The sequence below is a fragment of the Triticum urartu genome, chromosome 3, assembly GCF_003073215.2.
Source record: "Triticum urartu cultivar G1812 chromosome 3, Tu2.1, whole genome shotgun sequence".
Classification (NCBI taxonomy): domain Eukaryota; kingdom Viridiplantae; phylum Streptophyta; class Magnoliopsida; order Poales; family Poaceae; genus Triticum; species Triticum urartu.
In genome coordinates, this window is record NC_053024.1 from 431,180,410 (window position 1) to 431,198,963 (window position 18,554).

Here is an 18,554-nt window from a genome sequence, read left to right on the forward strand (position 1 = left end):
GGAATCAGAGAAATGACAGCATAGTTCAAGCGGGAAATATCGATATAGCCAAGGCAAAAACCCTATATGACATTGCAAACCAGCTGCTTTAACTGAGGCCAGAATTTATGAAAAAAGGAATAGAAAAGCCGTCAGGCCCAGAGGCCGCATTAGGGTTAGCGGAGTTAACTATGTCCCAGATTTCCTGATCAGAAAGGGGGATCATCAACGCGGCGTTGTCCTCGGCCGAAACTTTTAAACCCATGTTCCAGAGAGAAGGGGAGACGATAGGCCCGAAGGAGGTTTCGCCTCAAGCAAAGTAGAGAAGAAGTCCCGCACGTGATTCATAATAACAGATTGGTCCGGAGACCGCACCCCATTGATGATCAGATTGTTGATACCACAACGCCTCTTCCGACCGTTCGCAATGGCAAAAAAAATGCAGTGGGGGAATCGCCCTTTAGCGTCCAGTTAAGCGTGCCCCGCTGTCGCCAATACACCTCAGTCTGATGGTGCATCTGCAGTAAGGCAGCCTCGAGGTTATACCTCACAGACCACCCATCCTCGGAAAGCCCAGTAGAGTCAGCATTCAAGTCTAGTGCCAAGATTTGGGTCTCGAGGAAATCTTTGGAGCGACGTTCCTCCGCCACACGGTTGTGGGACCAGCCTCTGAGAAACTTACGCAGATTGTAGGAGCAAGAATGCCAGTCATCCAGAGGACCGAAAGAACGCGAATTAGAGGAGAGCAGATGAGATATCTTCACAGCAAGCATATCACAAAAACCATCAACGAGCAACCAGGAAGCATCAAATTGAAATCTGGCCGGAGGTCTGAGGTTAACAGAACTGTCGTCAACAATGAGAGGGGTATGGTCAGAGGCAACAATGCATTTGGCACCAAGGGAGGCCCTAGGAAAGAGGGAATCCCACCTAGGACATATGAAAACTCTATCAAGCAACCCTGTATCCATATAAAAGCATGCATGCTACAGAGATTATCAATACAACTTATAAACACACCAATCGGACATAGATGGGGCAATCCGGTGTAGATAAGTTCATACAGCTCGATCCGAAAAGGCCATTGCTGTTCATGCTTAACTAAAGTGTTAGATTAAAAAATAATTAGACATAGGGATGCAGTTGGAGTTCACCGCTTCCTTGTTGGCCGCTTTCCCTTGGAATCACGGGAGTGGTGGTTGGCGTTGACGTTGGTGTGGGGGGGGGCACCTTGACGTTCGTCATGTCATTGTCCAAGGAGGAGGAGGAGATGATGATGATCCTCGCCACGCGCCGAGTGGCACTGATCTACTCCTTCGTAAGCAGTGTGGCTCTCTTCACCACCATCGCCCTTTTCCCCACCAAGGCGCCAACCTCGTAGTTTCCTCAAGCCCGATGTGAAGCACATCTGCATTTTTGTGACTCTGATGGAGGGCGTCCTTCTCTGCCAAGGTGTACGAGCGGCGGATTGCGTCACAGAGTGTCTCCTCGTTGTCCTAGGCGGGCGGCAGCAACTCCAGTGCAGAAACCGAAGCCTGAGCGGCTCGACGCGCCCTGCATTGCCCTCTTCACTGTGTATAGATACGCTCGCTGCTCGGTCTCTCGTTGGCGCTACTACAGCCGCGGGCTTGTAGGTGTGGGCACTAGCACCCATCGCCGCCCGGGAGGAGCCGGTGCTGGCTGTGCCGGGTGCCACTGCTCGCCTTGTCACCTGACTGGGGAAGGCACATACCACTTAGTGAACCACGAGGCACTACAGAGCTGCAGCTACCGACCTTGGCCACCGGTGAAACTGCGGAGGAGAAGCTCCCGTCCCGGTCCATCCACGAGCGGGGAACAGCAATGCGGAGCGCGAACTCCTCGTATCAATAAGGAATTTCTTCTTTTCCGGGAACCCATTCGGACAGAACTCCAAAGTTAAGCATGCTCAGCTTGGAGTAGTGACAGGATGGGTGACCGACCGGGAAGTTGCTCCCGGATGCGCACGAGTGAGGACAAAGTGCGCAGAAAAGACTAGTATTGATCTGGGGGCCAGTCTAGATCCCGCCAGGAGTAACGACCATCGGCGGGTTTGTCCGGGGCGTTACAAGTTGGTATCAGAGCCGACCCTTGCGGTTACACGGATGTTTGCGGATAGGTACGCGGTCATGTTGTTCATGACATTTGTGATGTTTGTGACCCGTCGTGGCACACGACATGGTACATGTACCGGACTGGATGCACAGACGTATGTGCCAAGAGGGAACGTTCCTGTGGCCCGACGAGGACGTCGGTTCCTCTGAGTGGGGGTGTATGTGATGGCCTGGCTTATTAGGGATGATAGACTACTCATATCAATAAGGAATTCCTTCTTTTCTGGGAGCGCAGAAAAGACTAGTATTGTTCTATGGGGCCAGTCTAGATCCCGCCAGGAGTAACGACCACCGGCGGGTTTGTCCGGGGCGTTACAAATGCAGAGCACGCACTCCTCCTCGTTCGCGCGGCGAGTTTGATTAGTTGGTGATGAGCTTAGCCCGGTCGATCTCATCGAAGCCACTGTCAGACCCCCTCCCAGCCATGGCGGAGGGGATGAAGAGATTACAGAGAGAAAGGGCAGGAGTGATGGGATTCGTTGCAAGGAAAAAAATTTGTTTTCCTATGAGAGAATGAATAAATCCAAGATCCAATATACCAGATGCTAGCAATGAGTGGAAAAAGGTCTGCATACCCTTGTAGAACACGCGCATTTAACGAGCTAAAGATCGTGGGTGATGTAATCGTACTTTTGTCGGATCAATCCGATGCATCATCGCACGAACGATGCCTCTGAATTGAACACACGTGCGGCTTGATGTCGTCTCATTCTTCTTGGTCCAATAAGCGAGGGGGAGAAGTGGACGAGATCGATCTCGATAGCACAACGGCGTGGTGGCGGAAGTATGGTGGAAATCTGGCAGAGCTTTGCTAAGAACTGCACGGATGAGGGACGTATGGAATGAGAGGGAGGCGGCCAACAACCGGGATGTAAGGTCCTGCCGCAAGCCCCTCCCTCCTCTATTTATAGTCATGGGGGAGGAGTCTTGGCCGCTCCAACCCTCTAGGGGTTGCGCACCAAAGGGGGGAGGAAATCTCCTCCTTCCCTCCCCATCGATCGTGGTCCCTCCCTTTTAGGGATCTTGGTCTTATCCCTTCAGGATTTTAGGGGGGTGCACATGGACAAGAGGTGTGGCGCCTTGGCAACCACCCATGTCCATGTGGGTTCCTCCACGCAGGTGGGTCCCACTCTAGAAACTTCTAGAACCTTCCTTTTACAATATGGAAAAATCCTAAACTGTTCCGGTAACCCTAAAATTACTTTTCATATATGTTTTGTTTGTCAACGGAACATTCCGAAACTCCTCGTGATGTCCGGGAACCCATCCAAGACTCCGATTTTTTTGATAAAACCATCTTATTATCTCATCAAACCCTAGTGATACTGAACGCTAAGTGTGTGACCCTACGGGTTCGAGAATATGTGGACATGATCAAGACTCCTCTCCGATCAATAACCAATAGCGGGACCATGGATGCCCATAATGGTTCCCACATATTCCATGAAGATATTTCATCAGTTGAACCACGATATTAAGGATTCAAATCATCCCGTATTCAATTCCTTTGTCTGGCGATATGTCACTTGCTCGAGATTCGATCGTCGGTATTACCATACCTAGTTCAATCTCGTTACCGGCATATTATCTTTACTCGTTAATATAATACCCAGGTGACCAAACACATTAGTCACATGCCTGTAAGCTACTTAGGATGTTGTACCAAGAGGGCCCAGAGATATCTCTCCGTCACATGGAGTGAAAAATCTCAGTCTTGAACCATGCAACCCAACCAGTACCTTCCAGATACTTGAAGAGCATCTTTATGATCACTCAGTTATGAAGTGACGATTGATGCCCACAGAGCATTCTTATGGTACTAGGGAGTGGCATGATCTCATGGTCTAAGAAACATATACTTGACATTAAGAAAATTGTAGCAATTTAAACTTAGTGGCACGATTAGATGCGAAGCTTATGATTGGGTCTGTCCATCACATAATTCTCCTAATGACATGTCATCATTATTAAATGACAACTTGTGTCCATGGTTATAAAATCCTAACCATATTTAATCAACGAGCTAGTCTAGTAGAGGCTTACTAGGGACATACCATTTATTTATGTATCCACACATTTATTTGAGTTTCTGGTTAATAAATTATAGCATGGAGAATAAATATTATGAAGAACAAGGAAATATGATAATAACAACATTATTATTGCCTCTAGGGCATATTTCCAACAAGAAGATCGGAGTGGGGCGGAGAGGTCTAGAGGAGTCGAGAGAAAGACTTTGACCAGGGTTCGGTGATGGTCGTCGGCTTGGGTTTCTTGGGATACGGGTGGGGCAGCGTGGGACATACTGGGCCAGTCTGACATGGTGGACGCGTCCAGGCCTCCCATACCCGGCCCACATATGGGCTTATTATGGGAGTTGTTGGACAACCCTAATATTTGGGCTACATATGGGGAGGCTTTTTAGTTTTTTTTGGTCTGGATAGTAATCGAGCAGCCCGTTTAGGCATTTGGGATGGATACGGGGGACTCGACTATAGATGCTACGAACATTCTCCCATCCTAGAAACTGGGTCCATGCGTTCCCATGGCGGTAATGAGCGCGTACTAGGTATTTATGCACTGGCGGAGCCAGAATTTCCGACAAGGGTATGCGCGGTAAAGATTTGTTTTTTCTTCACAACAATGTAAAAAATAAAAAGGTTCATAATAATAAAAACAAAACTATAAATTGTTCTTTGTCACAACAGTATCTTGAATAACTTCGTTGCATTTCAACAAGGAAATCAGAAGTTAACTCTATGATCACCCTTTTGGAAGAAAGAAATGACGAAATTGTGGCAATCTTACAAATTCAAATGTTCATAATTCAGAAATTTAGATGCATGATATTCACCTTGTTTTTCTTGCACTTCTTCTCAGAAAAATCAATTGGCTCAGATGCAGCGCAAGCGCAGCACAGCGGCGGTTGAATTGAAGGCTGGAGGCATTCCTAGTCCAGCTGTCTCCTCGGCTTTGTCAATCGGCCAGCCGCCAGCGTTAAGCCTCAAAGGATAAGGCCCACTAGCACTAACTAGCAATGTAGCAGCCCAATATTGGCCCAAGTGGCACTAGAATCGTTCTGTTCTTCGTTTCTCTCATATGTATGTACAATTAAACTGCCATATGGAATACAAAGGCATATAGGAGTTTATATACTGAAAAAATTGGCAAAAATAATTGGGTATGCATTGCATATCCTTGCATTAGCCTAGCTCCGCCCTTGTATTTAGGTTGTCCGTAATGGGAGTATCGTAGCTAGTATCATGTATGCCAACTAGAAAAGTTTGATGATGTGACATAAATTAAATGGAGATAGAGAGGGATGGTTATCATATTATGATACCATATCATATAAATGTTATGCTACTATGTGTCATACATGAAAATAAATAAGGTAATCTAATATACTAATCTATGATACTATGCATTACAGAGGTAGTATCACACTACTGCAGGATGATCCTTACGTGACACTACAATCAGAGACCCTTCGACGAAATTGTGTGTGATGCATTAATTATAAACGGTGGTACAAGAAAACCGTCAAAAATGATATGAATTGCTTGCGATGACGGAAAAATCAAACACGATTTAGATTAGAGTTGCGTGTGCGATACATGGCATACAGTTCACTCTAATGAATTATTTGCAACGAGCATAACAACAAAAATGGTCAGTCGGATGAAGGTGTGTGCGATATACGGCACACACTTCACTTGGATGATTTGTTTGTGATTAGGCAACACAACAAAAACGGTCAGCCAGATCAAGGTGTATGCGATATAGGGCATAGAATTCACTCGGATGAACTATTTGCGATGAGTCAAGACGACAGAAACGATTCAACTTAACAAGATGTGTGTGATACGCGGCAAACAGGTTCATAATCAGAAATGTGTGCGTAGACCGATAATAACACAGACGATTGTTGCTAATAAGCCATGTGTGTTGTGGGTAAATGTTTGCTGGTATATAATTGTCAGCGATTGATGAAATCATCACCAACAGGTTTCCTAGTTTACTCCGTGTGCGATGTGATTTGCTCTGTCTATAGAAGAACAACATATATAACCAAAATAAATATCCAATTACATAAGTGGCTATGCAAAATCATTCGCGCACATATCAATTAAAAATTACATGCATTCTAAACTAGGAGAAATGACCATCTACTTCTTGTGACGATGCCGCCACTACTTTGTGGCTCGACCCTTCGTCTGGGGAAGGACGAAGGCACTTCCTCATGTGAACGATCCGCTTGTACATATCGTAGCTTGTGTACGCGTCCTTGGCCGCGTACTTGATGTGTTCTTCATCCAGTCTCTGCTCCCTGGCACTGTGCCAGGCAATCTTGTCCTTCTTGCTCTCATCCATCATATTCATGTACTAGGGGTCGATGATGGCTGAGGCGAGGTCAACCAGGGAGTCCTGATTGTTCTTTGTGCTGCCCTAGACCATGTTGTGGTCGCGGATGTCGACAAGATTCTGACAAGCCAAGCCCGAAACCTTGAGCGCTTTTAGATCGTTGTTGGTGTCCACCGTAGCGAAACTATAGTCGAGGTTGTTGATAAACCGAACAAAACGCTCGCAAGGCCTTGTGGCCAGGTGGTAGTGGTAGACGAGGACATCATGGTGCATGATACGTCTCCAACGTATCTATAATTTATAAAGTATTCATGCCATGTTACGACAATTTGATATGGTTTTGGTATGATTTGATTAGGACTAACCCGGACTGACGTTGTTTTTAGCAGAACTACCGTGGTCTCGTTTTTTGTGTAGAAATAAAAGTTCTCGGAATGGGCTGAAAATTTACGGTTATTTTTTATGGACCAAAAGAGACCCCCGAAGGACAAGAGCTGAGCCAGGAGGTGGACGAGGAGGCCACAAACCCTCTAGGTGCGCCCTACCCCCCCCCCCCCCCCCAAGGAGGGTGCTCTCGGCTTGTGGACGCCTAGGGCACGCCCTTGACGTGAGACCGATGCCAAAAATTCTTATAAATACCCAAACCTTCGAAAATAACCCTAGCTCAAAAGTTCCACCGCCGCAAGCCTCTCTAGCCATGAAAAATAAATCTAGACCCTCTCCAACACCCTGCTGGAGGGTGCCATCATCACCGGATGCCATGGCGGAGGAAGCCGGAAGGGGGAATCATCACCATGAAGGCCAAGGACCAGAGGGAGAACCTCTCCCCATCTAGGGGGAGGCCATGGAGGAGGAAGCATAAGGGGGAGACTCTCCCCCCCTCTCTCTCGGTGGCACTGGAGTGCCGTCAGGTGAACCATCGTGGTGGTGATCGTCTTCATCAACATCACCATCTTCATCACCTTCCTCATCTCTTTTAAGCAGTCCACTCTCCCACACCCCGCTGTAATCCCCTATCTGAACATGGTGTTTTATGCCACATATTATGATCCAATGATGTGTTGCCATCCTATGATCTTTTGAATAGATTTCTTTTGTCTTTTGGGTTGATTGATGATCTAGATTGGTTTGAGTTGTATGTTTTATTTTGGTGTTTTCCTATGGTGCCCTCCGTGCCATGCACACATGAGGGATTCCCGCTGTAGGGTTTGCAATATGTTCATGATTCGCTTATGGTGGGTTTCTAAAGTGATAGAAGCTTAAACCCGAGAAAGGGGGTTGTTCGCGTATGGAAGTAAAGAGGACTTGATACTTTAATGCTATGGTTGGGTTTTACCTTAATGATCTTTAGTAGTTGCGGATGCTTGCTAGAGTTGCAGTCATAAGTGCATATGATCCAAGTAGAGAAAGTATGTTAGCTTATGCCTTTCCCTCATATAAAATTGCAATAATGATTACCGATCTTGTTAACGATTCCCTAGGAAAATTCTGCACACCGTTCCATCATTATTCCACACTTGCTATTTGTAATATATTATAATATATTCTAACTTTATGTTAACAACACCTATTTTTATATTTTAGCTCTCCGATTTCATGCAATGTTATCCTCTTTATACCCACAACGTAATTTTATTTCTCGTTTCTAGATGGAAGCAAACGTTCGGTGTATGTAGAGTCGTATCAGTGGCAGATAAGACTTGAGAAAATATTGATCTTACCTTTAGATCCTTATGTTTGACACTCCATACTTATCACTTCCACCTTTGGAAATTGCTACGATGATTCCTTGCACTTGGGGATTATCAGTGCACGCACAACTGGGCAACAACAACCTTCTGATCTTACCCGGCACGACCGCCGGTGAACTCAAGGTCAAAGTCGACTACTTGGTACTTGTCCTCGGCAAGCAACTGCTCCATAGTGTGGATGGAGCTCTCCGCCGAGTCCGGCTCATTCGTGTACACCACCAAGAGGTCCTTCCCCTCACGTGGGTGTCCTCCGGCTCGTTCGTGTACCACACCATTGAAGGAATGCTGTGTGAATCCGATCTTCACACTACCGAGTCATCTGATCACCCGTTGGGTATTGGTATGTTTGCTTTAGCCAACTCATTCATCCATGACACAGCAGTCAACACCACCTTCCATCTAGATATTGAGGATTTGGTAGTTTGTTTTGTCTGCCACAATGCTGCTCTGAACATGCGTAACACAACTTACGGGCCTGAAGTGTGGCTTATGTATATTGGGTTTCCGGATGACTATCAGACTGATTTTTATCTCTAGCGTTCAGTTGATGACTATGGTATATTGGTGACTTGGAATAGCACAAATGTGGATCGTAGTGTGGTGCTCATTAAGGTCCGCGTCATTCATATGCATCTGACCCCAAGAGCATTGTTGTCCGTCAGTTAGGAGGCGACAGGGCTTGCTGGACAGCTTCTCTTTACATCCTTAGAGGTGCTTATTCGAATTCTCACGATCCAGAGGTCCCAACGGCTGATGAGGAGCCACCACCGGCCAATGGTGTCCCCCACCCAATGTTTGGCGATGGCCTCACAACTGAACAGCTATACCAACAACAACTTCAAAATTGGCTCCTCCAGAATGGTGTGGGAAATGATCAGGCGCCACATAATGCTCCTCAAGATGATGGTCCTCAGAATGCTCAGTGGGATGCTTGGCCACAACCCCCAGCGCCTCAAACACCTACTGCTTTGGTAAACTTCCAGCTTGGCTAGCAACTCAAGGCCTCCGTGTGCAAGATGGAATTCTGCCTGAAGATAATGTGACTGATAGTCCGAATTCTGCTTGGAATGACAGTAGTTCCACTGCATGCACGCAAGGTTCCTCTCTAGTGCATAACTTGCAGGTCAACACTCTCTTTGTGGCTCCTCCTATGACTTAGAAGTAGTGACTATGCATGTGAGTATATCAGTTGAAGGGAATGAACTCACCACTGTGCTTGCTTCTGACCTGATTCCATGCAATATCTTCATTGAACATCTCTCGAGGACCACTATGAATGTGGTTGCAGCTTATGGTCCATGGAGTGCAGGTTATGGGTTACCACCTTTGGAGTTGTAGGTGGCAACTCCCAGGTCTACTCTCCAAGTACCTGACATTGATGCATTACACTTGGTGTGCTTCTCTGCTCGTATTCTGAACCCAGTACCTACATCAACTTCAGTCCAGATAACTGAAATTCTGCAAGAGGATTCTGCTAATGCTCTGTTACCACTAGAGCACAATGGAACACCTGCCCTCACCCAAGTAACAGATATCAATAAAAGTATGTTAAATCCATCTGACAGCTCTACATCTATTGAAGAAATCTCCTTACTGGCGCCAGGTGCAAGTTTGAACTACGGGCCGCAAGTTTCTCTGCTTGAGCAGGTGGAAGATGGTTCTGATTTGGGCCTAGCCCGGGTGCTCTCTGATGCTGCTGGTCCATCGTCTGCTCGTCCTTGCCGCTCCAAGTGCAAAGCCCCTTTGGTGGCCACAGAGGTGCGTCGCAGCACCAGTTCCACCAGATTCGATGGTTTCAGGGTGCCACAGATCATTGACGTGCGCGCCACTTCTTCCAAAGTCAAACCAAGGGTGATTCCTTATGCCGCTTCAGCCTCTTCTGCTCTGACGCTAGATCAACCGCCGCCACCTACCCCTCTTTGCTCCATGCAGGACATTGGCATTATCCGCTACACAGTTCCTCCCCAAGAGCTCACGGAAGCTGCTCTGCTGGCCTCGGATGCCCTGGCCATCAACCACACAAGCCTAGAGGAGGACTCCTCTTCTTCAGCATAATTTAGCTACCTCTGATGCCACTTTTGCGTAACTGCAATGTCCTCTATTGGAATGTTTGTGGGTTAAATTCAGACAAAAAACTTCTCACACTGTCTAATGCGATCTCTGTTAGTGGGTGTGCTATCGTGTGTTTGCAGGAAACCAAAAAACCTATTATCGATCTAGCTTTTATTAAAACATGTTGCCCTAAGTGCTTTGATAAATTCGCTTATGTCCTGTCACGTGGTGCCTCGAGTGGCCTACTTACTATCTGGAATAGTTCCATTTTTTATTGCACTGTTATTATTCAGGAGGAATTTGCTTTGGGCATTCAATTCACTAGCACTCTCTCTGCACAAGCATGGACACTCTACAATATCTATGGCCCATGTACTGGTCCTGCACGTGATACTTTCACCCAATGGCTATATGACAGGGATATTCTTGCAGGCGAGGATTGCTTGTTCCTTGGGGATTTTAATTATATTCGTGGTCCAGAGAACTGCAATAAGCCAGGGGGTGATGTTAATGACATGTCAACTTTCAATGATATTATCCGCAAACACAATCTCATTGAGTTACCTATTAAGGGCAGGCTATATACATGGAGCAACATGCAACAAGACCCCCTACACGAGCAACTCAATTGGTTCTTCACCTCTCTCCACTGGACGCACGTGTACCCCAATACTTTGGTAAAACCCCTCTGCAAACCTACCTCAGATCACCTGCCATGTGTAGTAAACACAGAGACAAAAATTCCATGTGCTAAGCTTTTCATATTTTAGTCTTATTGGCTACTACACCATGGCTTTATGGACGTGGTAAAGAAAGTTTGGGACCGACCTGTCAATTCCACTAATACGGCCACAATGCTCTGTCGCAAGTTCAAGACCCTGAGACATGAATTAAAAGCTTAGAGTAAGAATATCTCCTATCTCTCCGTGGCTATTGAAGACACCAACAAAACCCTAGCTGACTTGGATGCTCTTGAGAACCTATGGCCGCTCACACTCCCTGATAGTAACTTCCGCAAGATCATCAAGAACCATCTCCTCTGATTGCTGGATTATCAGAAGCAATATTGGAAGAAACGTTGCACAATACGCTAGGTCAATTTTGGTGATGAAAATACGAAGTTCTTCCAGGCGGTGGCCACAGAAAGATATCAAAAAAACAACATTGCAAACCTACAAACACCTGATGGACTCATGGTGGAAGATCATACTAGCAAAGGGGCACTTCTTTTTCAAGCCTACACTGACAGACTAGGCACTTCTAACCATATGCAAATGCAGTTTGATCTTCCAACTTTGATTCGGCCAACTAAAAATATAGATCATCTCACTCCGCCTTTCACCCAGGCCGAAATCAACTCAGTGGTTAATGAGATGCCGGGCGATCGGGCACCTGGCCCAGATGGATTCAGCGGCCTCTTCCTTAAAGCTTGTTGGCCAATCATCAAGGACGACTTTTACACGTTGTGTAATAAATTCCATGCAGGAACACTTAATCTCCAAAGCATTAATGATGGACTGATTACACTTATCCCAAAAAATGTGTCCCCATCCATAGTCAATGATTACCGACAATCACACTGCTCAATTGTTGCCTCAAGCTAATTATAAAGCTCGTTGCCAACTGACTACAGAAAGTCATCCTGAAAATTATTCACCGTAACCAATATGGCTTCATACGTGGGAGATCTATCCAGGATTGCCTTGCTTGGACATTCCAATACATCCATCAATGTCAAGCTTCAAAGCTTCCAATCGTGCTGCTTAAACAAGACTTCGCCAAAGTTTTCGACACTATTGAACATGATCCCATGATCAACATCATGAAACAAATGAGTTTCAATGACAAATGGTTCTTGGATTAAATCAATTTTCTCTTCAGGAAGATCATCCATTTTTCTTAATGGTCTACCTGGCACAAAGTTCCATTGCCGTCGAGGAGTGAGACAGGGTGATCCTCTTTCACCCCTCATATTTGTTCTTGCGGCTGACCTCCTCCAATCAGCTATCAATGATGCTTACAGGAAGGGCCTGATTCACCCCCTTTCCTTGCAACGCCTAAATGCACTACCCTATTGTAGAATACGCTGATGACATGATCTTTCTCATGCCTGCCTGCCCTCGCCAAGCTTTGATTATTAAAAATATCCTCACAAGCTATGCACAATCCATTGGCCTCAAGATCAACTTCCATTAATCAACGCTCATTCCCATTAACTTGGAGGCTGAACTTGCTATGCAAATTGCAACTATTTTCGAGTTCCCAATTGGTACCATGCCATTTACCTATCTAGGTCTTCCCTTGGGCACATCACGGCCCACCATACAAGACTTCATGCCACTTGTCAGTGCTACTGAGAGGAGTTTATCATCCACACTCTCCCTTATGTCACATGCAGGGAAACTGACCCTACTCAATTCTACAGTCACCTCCCTCCTCATATATGCGATGTGTACGCTTCATTTCCCACCAAAGCATATAGAGATGTTGGATAGGATGAGACGCATGTGCTTGTGGATCAAGAAAACTAAGCAAGGTGACAAATGCAACTCATTGGCTCTTGGTATATGGTGTGCAAACCCAAAAATAAGGGAGGGCTCGGCGTCCTCAACCTCCGAATTCAAAATGAAGCCTTGCTGTTGAAATTTCTGCACAAATTCTACAATAAGATGGATATTCCATGGGTGCAACTTACTTGGGACTCATACTATGCTCAGAAAATACTACATGCTTTCGATCCGGTTGGATCCTTCTGGTGGCGGAATATACTCAAGCTTTATTCCAAGTTTGGGGGATCTCCCGCGTCAATATTGTGTGTGGCACGACGGCCCTATTCTGGAAAGATCTTTGGTCTGATCAACTCCTCCAAGACTCACATCCACATGCATTCTCCCACTCTTTGAACGAAGATGTCTCTATCAAGGATTTCTTGGGGATCACATCTCTGGGAGAAACGTTCCATCTTCCTCTGACCCCTCAAGCTCATGCAGAAGTCAGACACATGCAGACGATTGCTGTAGAGATAGAACCAACTAAGGCTACGTCGGACGTGTGGCATTACGTTTGGGGCAAAACGGTTTACAAATCAACGGATTACTACCATTTCTTCTTTAGGGAAATTCAATCTCACCAAGCTTTCGGTTGGATCTGGAAATCAATGTGCACGATGAAATTAAAGTTTTTGCTTGGTTGCTATTTCATGATAGACTCAACACGCGGAATATGCTCAAAATAAGGCACTACAACATAGGAGGTGATAACAACTACCTCCTCTGCGGGCTGAACATCAAGGAAACGGTCGAGCATATGATATTCACCTGCTCCTTCAACAAACAATGCTGGGATAAACTTGATATTAACTGGGAGCCGTTCCCCAGCCGCTTACAAGCTATTGAAGACCAAAAGAATGGCCACACATCACCAATGTTCTTAGAAAAATTCATTGTGGCAGCCTAGAGCATCTGGAAGGAGAGGAATAATAAACATTTTAGAGCTATAGCCCCCTCAATCCACTCTTGGCTTGACAGGTTCAAGAGGGACTTCGAGCTGCTTCAGCACAAGGTTAAAAGCACATAGGCCCTTTGTTCTCAATTTTGTACACTCTTTACAGTAGTACCCTTACTTATCTAGCCCCCCTCTCTTGCCACAAAGTGGTCAAGACACCCCTCCATGTAAATACTCCATTGTACAGTGTTACTATCTTATTAATATATTAACAAAGTAGGAGCCTTTCCTACTATTCATGGTCAAAAAAACTACGTGAGGCGTGGTAAACTGCAGTTCGTTGTCGTTGTCAGCCGCTGGGAGCGCCATTGGAGCCGCGTGGAGCGCCATTGAAGCCGCTGGATATCCTCTCTGTATGTGTCGTCATGGATGTGCTTATTGTGATGTGGGACATGAGAGATTAAGGTAAATGGCCGCGAGAATAAATGGGGGCGGGGCGGCCTGGATTCTCGTTACGTCCGCATGACATTTTTTGCAGCAGATTACTGCATCGTGGCACCACGCCCAAGGCAACTGCATGCATAATGGCAGCACGAACGTATGTGATCATGCGTCGGCCCCAAATGCTGGCAGCACGAGCGGAGGGACGTGACCAGAGCGTGCGTGGCGGGACGCGAGAAGAGCACGCCGCGGTTACCTCAACTGTGAGCAACCACACACATAGAGTAGTTGAACACGCAGGGAATGGTCGTGTACAAGCCGGCCGGCAGTTGCGAGCCAGCGGCATGATTGGAAACTATGTCGCGTTCCACATCACACGGTGGGCGAACAATCGTTCGTGGTGTTGCGTACAAAGCAGGCGTGTGCTAGGTAATTAAATCGCAAATATTTTTTATTAGCCATATGTGTACGTGTCATTTCGTCCTCCTCTGGCACATCTTGCCACCCCGCTGCCACAGAAGGCTTCGAGCGCAAGCTTGAGCACCACACATGTGTTCTTTTGGCCAAACGGTGGCTTGAAGAGGCGCCAATGAATCATCGATGAGCCCGTTCCCATGCAATCGCACATATTCCCGTGCACAGCCACGCAAGCTTCCTGCCTGACTCGACGAAATCCCTCGAAACCCCAATGCGTACTAGCCTGCTATATAAACCCTCATGGCCGGGGAGTCCTGCGTTGCATTTTCCCCTCCCTCCCCATAGCTTATCTAGTCTACTTCTCCCACAATCGCCAATGACACCGGCCCATCGTCATCGCTCAGCCACTCCACCGTCATCAGAGAGCAGCTCCAACTGGGAGGCTATGATTGCTTGTATCTGTGTTGGTATTTCCCCGAAGAGGAGAGGATGATGCAACACAGCAACTGTAAGTATTTTCCTGAGTTATGAAACCAAGGTTATCAATCTAGTAGCAGAACCAAGCAACACTATGTAAATGGTACATGCACACAAAGAACAAATACTTGCAACCCAACGCGTAAGAGCAGTTGTCAATCCTTCCTCGATATTGAGATAGATAAAATTATAGTAGATTGGATAAATTGATCTTGCAAAAACATAAAATAAAATAAATAATGCAAAAATTGCAGGAAGGTATTTTTGGGTTTTTGTAATAATAATCTAAAAACAATATGATAAAAGATAGACCCGGGGGTCATAAATTTGACTAGTGGCTTCTCTCGAGAAAATAGTATACGGCAGGTGAACAAATTACTGTTGGGAAATTGAGAGAAGAGCAAATAATTATGATTATATCCAAGGCAATGATCATGAATATAGGCATCACGTCCAAGATTAGTAGACCGACTCCTGCATTCATCTATTACTATTACTTCACACATCGACTGCTATCCAGCATGCATCTAGTGTATTAAGTTCATGGAGAAATGGAGTAATGCAATAAGAACGATGACATGATGTAGACAAGATCTTTTCATGCAGGAATAGACCCCATCTTTTTATCCTTAATAGCAACAATACATTCGTGCCTCACTACCCCTTTTGTTACTGGGTGAGGACACCGCAAGATCGAACCCATCACAAAGCATCTCTTCCCATTGCAAGAACAATCAATCTAGTTGGCCAAACGAAACCAAATTTTGAAGAAGAAATGCGAGGCTATAAAAATCATGCATATAAGAGGTCAAAGAAGAATCACATGATATTTATAGATAGATCTGATCATAAACTCACAATTCATCGAATCCTAACAAACACACCACAAAAAAATCATTACATCAAATAGATCTCCAAGAACATCGAGGAGAGCACTGTATTGAGAATCAAAAAGAGAGAAGAAACCATCTAGCTACTGCCTACGGACCCATAGGTGATGAGGACATGAATACTTTTGATACGACCAAAAATATTGCATACATGTATCTTTGTGAGGTGATTTCTAATGCAAACTATGCAATAATTTATTTATGTCATTCAGGACAAAAATACTTCACAGACTTTTGTACCATGTCTAATTGCAGGTGTATGGGACATTTGTGCAATCCACATATGAAGATAAGGAAAAAAGAGAAGTTTATGTGTTGTTCAAAAAGTCATCTCACGTCACTTTTGGGCCAAGCGAAGATAGAGTCCAAGTCTCTCATGTTCTGGATTCAGATTCGGACTGCACACATACCTGACTCAAAACGTCAATAACTCTTTCATACGGACTCCGAATTGGGTGATTCTTTTTTTGTTGGAAAATAGATTTCGAGCACTTTCCAACACAATTGGATTCACCTTCAAATTCGTCCGGAGTGTTGAGTTATGGACGAAACAATCTGACGTTGCAGCAGAATCCGAGTCAAATTACAAGTCCAAAGGTGTTGCATCACCTCCACTTGGGCCCATGAGCCTTGTACGACCTATGGTTGGTTTTAGGATGCCTTGGGATGTCTTCCCACCACCTTGGCCACCACCCCTTGCTCCTATATAAGTAGATCCATCTAGTAGCTTTTTGGCTTGGGATTTGTTTAGTTAAAAGTTAGCCATTGCAACGTCGTGTACTTCGCTTGTGTCTAACGACCATACCAAGATCGCTTTCGAATCCCCACCTTTATCAATACTTCATCTATATTCGCAATATTCAGATTGCATTATCATATTCTTGCTTGTTCTTCTATTGCGTGCAGGAATAGACCTTCGTGGTCAAGCTGATCGTGCTTCCAGCATCGTCAGTAACCTCGGGAGATTGATTTAGCGATTACTAAGGCGCAACGTCGTGCACGTTTGTAGTCAGATCGTCAAAGTCGACTCCACCAAATCGATAGTTATCATCTCATCGAAAGATCGGGACACCCTCGCCTCTATCAAGTGGTATTAGTTTTCAGGTAGCTCGGTGAGAATTTCTAGTTTTCCCTAGAATAGATTTATTTTCTTGCCTATTGTCTAAGAAAAAGCCACAAAAAAGTTACATCTATTCATCCTTTGTCCAAGCCAGTCTGAGCCTTTGCAATTTTCTTTTCATTGCTTGCATAGTTGAATTATCAATTGCATCATCATGTCGAGTTGCTGGTCTTAGTGGCTAGTACGTTTAGAGCTCCGTGTTCTGTTCACATTAGTCACGCTGTCGTTGCATCGTTATCCCTTCCGCTGTCCACCATTCCATCCATCAATTTCCACCACGTGCTACCCATCGTTCATTGTCGTAATCATAGTTGAGGTCGTTCACATCTTCGCTTGATCCAATCTACATTTTATCTAGTTGTCTTGGAAAGAGAGAGAGAAAAAAAGACAGAAAAAAGTTGGAAAAAAGGGAGAAAGAAAAATAAAAAAAGTGTGAGGAAAAAAAGAGAGAAGAAAAAAACAAAATTCGGATCTATCTAGACTCAATCTCGTAGTGGAATTCAGATTGGAATCTGTTTTGTACATTGTTCAGTAAAACAGACATAACTTCCTCATACGAAGTCCGTTTTGACTCCGCGAGTACTCGAATGAAAACTAGCGACGAGCCGTATCTAAATAGTTGCAGAAGCTAGTTCAATATTTTGCACCTCAAAATGGGCTTCTAAATAGGTCTTTTTGCCCTCCGAAGTTCACGAACATAGCTTATTCCAGTTTTCAGGCTAGTTTTAGAATTTTTTGACTCCTCATATCAACTCGGAATTGAGTGATTCTTTTTGCGTTTGAAAGCTTTAGTCAGCCCCATTCTTGAGAAATATTATCAGAAAATTGACACAAACTTTTCTAGAGGAAAGTTGGAGAGAAAGTTGTTGGTATATCCTGCTTGACAGTTGTTTCACATCATTATCTTTACTGCCATTGCGATCTTCACTTATATCTTGCTGTCCAGAGCTATTCATATCCTTTATTGATGCTAGTTTTTCTACATCGTGACCTCATTAGTGTTCTAGGCTCGTGTCGCTAGTCGGGTCTAGCCTAGGACCTGCATAGTATCGTCGTTCAGCGTTTATTCAACATTGCATCTCTGAATTGATTATTGCTAATATTTTGCTACCATATACTTAAGCCTTCCAAGCTCCACATATTTCTACACCGTGTATAAGCACTTTCCCCTGGCAATCACTTTACTCAATCTTCGAAGTTATTTGACACCGCTGGTTGCCTGTCACCACCTGCTGCATGGTAAGAATTTGTAAGATATTGATATTTGTTATACTGTGAGTGTTTTACCACCACATCCTAGTAGTTCATAGGAACATTATTCTCGGATTTTGTTTCTTGTTTTCTACTAACTATGGCAGGTTCAGGAGTTGTTAGTTCTTGGGCTTCGTCAATCGTGGGAGATTTGCCATCGCCTAAGAAAATACAACAACCGACACAAGAGGAGCAACAACATCAGAAAGCACATAATCATGTTAATGTTTCTATG